A 4,762-nucleotide genomic window follows, 5' to 3' on the forward strand; every position below is an offset into this window, starting at 1 on the left:
TAACTACTTTTCAATTTTTCCTATATTTAGAGGGATGAATCTGTCATTGTCCTGCATAGCAACCTGTGCTTATTGTTTGTTTTTATGTCAGTTCCAAGGTATGATGAAATCCTTTGTCGATGCAATCCCTTCTGCCAATGACCCTTAATAAATCTGTTGTATGATTTTCTGGAATCTTGGTCCATCTGCTATTTGATATACTTTTTTCATCTTTTAGACTCTTACTCTCTTTTGCCATTCTATTATGTTTATTCTCTGTGATTTTTAAAAATTTAATTTGATTTCATTAATCTATTAATTGTTGTTAGAATGGAAACCACTTGGTCTGGGCCTTCTCTCTCTTACTCTTTTAGAGACAAGGACAATAACCATCAATGGGAAATGACAATTGCAGCAGAGCAACACCAAGGCGAATGCTGTGTCGCTGTGGTTTACACGACTCCATGTTTTACACGTTCAAAGAAACCTCTCTAGTAATGAAGTATAGAAATGAACTCTGAAAGTATAGTCTTTATTCACATTTAAAAAACCAGTTCAAAATTATTTTACAAAAACGTTATGTGACTATTTAACTCTACCACAATATTTTTGAGCTTTTTTAAGCTCATGGATTCATGAGCTCAGCTTCTTCTGATGCCATTATTTCCAATTAATTCCTTGGTTGTATGTAACTTAAATCCTGACTTCTTTATTTCTATGAAACTTCCTAGTAAAAGAAAGCTATCATCTTTCCTGCTGTCAAATTCGATAACCATATTTAATCCTTTTTTTATTAAACATTTCTGTTCTATGGAGCATCGTCCGTGTTTGGTTTTGTATGTTTAGTCATTGACATTCTATGCCAACCCTGGACCACTGTCTCCAAGGATGATAACATGAAAACTGTCATCCAAATATCATGCTCAGATAAAATGGAGACCAATTGTTAAGTAAACGTAGGTAACATAAAACATTTTAAATACTATTCTAGGCAGAAATAAAGCCTTCAAAGACTCAAACATAGTTACAAAATAGTTTTGGAAGAATATGTGATAGTATCATTTTGATCACAACTTGAGTCATGCTACCTTAATTTCTGGACTTTCATGATAGTACCTTTCATCCTTTAAAGGAAATGTCATTTAAATATCTATGTGCATCTATTCTCCAGGGACAGCGCTTGTCCATTGCTCTGCTTCTCACTCTCCTGCGGTGCCATCCCACATTCTCATTACTTCAAAATGCTCCTATCTCTACCCTTGATGCTCAGTCTTTCTATAAATTTGCCTATTAGATAAATGTATTTATCTACATATAGCTACATGAAACTTAATAATTTAACACCAAAATATATCAAAAATTTCCCCAAATTTGACCTTGTTTCTTCATTCCCTATCTTTAATAAGGGAATCAAATTGGAATCCTGGATATAATGTCAAACATTCAAGATCCCCTAAGTCCCACACATTCTACGAGTAATCATTTATAAAATGTAGTCAATTTCAGTGTTTTTATATTGTTCTTGAGAGAAAATTGTTTAGCAAGAAGAGAGTAAATTTTTTGTAATCTAATTACTAGAGTTATATTCTCTCCATATTGCTGTATTCTCTTGCTTGGAAACAAATTACACAACAGGAAATGATTGTACAAGAGATCATTTTAGGTGGCATCTTATAGGAAGCCACATTCAATATAACTTAACGGTTTCAAGACATGTATTGAAAGATTAATGTTATCACTACTAAGGCTGCTTAAGGAAATGTAGTTTGGGTAAGCTGTCTCCCTTGTCCACACTCAATGAAATGAACTTACCCACTCACTTACAGCCTCCCTGATGCACTTTGCCTCTACCTCTCATTACTTTTAGATATTTTTTCTTTAATTCAAATATTTTAATTTTACTAAATGCAAAAAAGACTACATTGTGATGAATGTAGTTTTATCACATATTTTCCAGTAATGTGTATGGATATTTCAATTTTAAAATGAATATGTTTAGACAATTATGTGCCAGATACACAGTCTGATTCCAGATGGCTTAGGCAAACTCAATAGCACTTAAAAAAATTTTTTTAAAGGACAGATTGTTCTGTGAATCCCACATTGAAAATCTGTTGCTTAAGTTTCTGGTATGAGATATCAAACAATACAAAAGTTGGCTAGTTAACAATTTAATTTATGTGTGCATGATTATAGACAAGATTATGAGAATATTTTGAAAAATACATGTTTTTAATTTTATCTTTAGCTAAATTTAAATATTACTTGTTCAATTCAAATCGAATCCTAAATAGATTATTATGAAACAATTTTCAGAGAGTGTATGTGTGTGTGTGTGTTTATATTATTCTTATATTGGGTGAAGTATATGTTGTATTAATATTTAAATAATGAAATTCTGAGAATCAAAGTTGATGGAAAATTGTAGAAGAGATCCAGTTAAATTTCTGTCTAATTGGTCTAATGTTAAATTTGCTTAGCGGCACAAATGGCTAAATTTCCATTTTCAAGTGCTGTTCTAAGCACTCAGAATGTAGATTGAGTCAGAAAGTCTTAATAACTCTAAAAACTTGTATTTTAATGAGGTTGAAAAACATATCCAGCAAGTTAAAAGTAATTTTAAACTGAGAAAAACGTAATGAAAGAATAAACAAGATGATTCAATAGAAAATTATGTTGACAGGAAAAGTTTACCAGACACATGGCGATCAAGAAAGATATTACAGCAGAGACAGGAACTTTTGAAGTGTAGCTGACAAAACATGTATGTTGGTAACAAGACCAAGGGACAGAGAGATGGCTGATCCACTATAAGCACAGAAGTTTAGACTGAAGATTAGACTGGAGTTTGAGAAGATGAATCTTATAAAATGAGGATATTAATAATCCTGGGTAATTCCATATATTTTTCTAGGTATCGTTACCTTTAATAAGTTTAATTCCAAAAGAATTTACAAATCTTCCGATCCTAGATAATGGTGATGATCATTTCTGTGGGTTGTACCTCAAGTAATCAAGCATCCATGTAACTTGTACTGTTTGACCCTGTAACTTGAAAGGAATTGAATTTCTACCATGTCTTGGGGCTTATCATGTGTCAGGTTCTGAGATAAGCTCCATACTCTATTATTTATTACTTATAATAAAGCTTAAATAGATCATCCCAGTTTAGACTCGAGAAAACTAAGGATCGTAGAGGTTAAACCACACAAATGACCCCGAAGTTCTCTACCATGTTTTTTCCTCACTCCACAAGTGCTTGTTCTAGTCCCTGGCCTGGGGGCTGGGACCGCAGCTGTAGGGGACTGGGGTTTCTGGCACAGTTACAAAAAATAACTTTGGCTAAGAAAAGTTTTCATTTATATATATATATATATATACACACATACATAAGTTTTATTTATATATTTATAATAAAAAGGTTTATATATATATGTGTGTGTATACATGAGTATGTATTAAGTTTCAATATAGTACTATCATTTTCTCTTACCTCTAAATTAAATTTATTTTCTATCAGTATAATAATCTAAATCTCACCATACAAATACAAATTTAACAGTAAGAAATGGGTGCAGATATATGACATGGAGGGGGAAATGAATGTATCTTCAATTATTCAAATAAGTGCCCTCTATTCTACAAATTTCACCTAAAAGTGGCACTCTGTTATGTAGGTTGTCCTTTTCATAGAATATTTATTGACATTTGCACATTTGCCTAAAATTTCCCATATCATTATTTGGGTATAGAATTAGATAGCTTTTCTTTGTATCCATAGCAGCTCTATGGGTACTTAATATGTAGTGAGAAGTACTTCTATTATATTCTTAAAGAAAAATTTTGAAAAATATAGAGAATACTTACACAAACAGAATGAAAACCACATTGATGAGTAGGAAGAGTCTGTATGGTAACATTGTCATTTCTCCTTCAAAATCACGTATAACTTATTGGGCAAATTTAATGAAAATGCTATTAGGATTTTTCATGAAACTTGAAATTTTAATTCTAAAACGTGTAAGGAAGAATAGAAGAGCCAGGATCATGATGTTTTTAGAAGCACAATCTTACAGGATTTTTTTTATCAGACAGCTAGATGTATTTTCAAGTGCCGTAATAAAGAAATGTGGTATTGACATAGCAATAGACAGATAAGCCGATGGAACACACTTGAGAACCCAGTAGCAGACCCACATTTATGTTGCAGGTAATAAGAGAAATCACGGTATTGTCACAAATTGGTGCGGGAACAATTGGTTATCCACATAAAAAGAGGCACCAAAATCATTTCCTCAGACATAAAATTTCAGTTACTAGAGCTTAAAGAATGATTTAAAATCATAAAGCTAGAACTATCAGAAAAAAAAGAAACGTACAATAACAATATGACCAAAAAGATTAGTTATGCTTATCTTAAATAACACTAAAAGTAGCATCAACCTTTCAAAAGCATTTTTTATCTTAAGCAGTAGAGTAAATGAACAATGTTATGTTTTTCATACATACCAGGATTTATTTTTATAATATCTTTTCATTGTCTTGCCATGAAAATGTTATAAAATAATTGACACCTCATAGATTTTCTACAGGTTATATATTAGCTATTTATGTGCATACAAATGTTAAAAAACGATTTGGTGAGTGCTATTTTTCAGAAATGTATATATCTACCCAATTGTTAGTTGTAAATATTCAAAATTTTGCATGTAAGAAAAATGCCCATTACGTTTCATAAATAAGAAATTATTGAGCTCTGAAATCTGACTTGTTCAGCACACTG

General features: G+C 31.6%; 1 pseudogene; it reads right to left on the reverse strand.

The window, feature by feature from the left end:
* Positions 1-315: 315 nt before the first annotated feature.
* LOC111725254 lies at positions 316-512 on the reverse strand (annotated as a pseudogene).
* Positions 513-4,762: the final 4,250 nt, after the last annotated feature.

This window comes from Otolemur garnettii, unplaced genomic scaffold (genome assembly GCF_000181295.1).
Source record: "Otolemur garnettii isolate 467f Iridium unplaced genomic scaffold, OtoGar3 scaffold00034, whole genome shotgun sequence".
Lineage (NCBI taxonomy): Eukaryota > Metazoa > Chordata > Mammalia > Primates > Galagidae > Otolemur > Otolemur garnettii.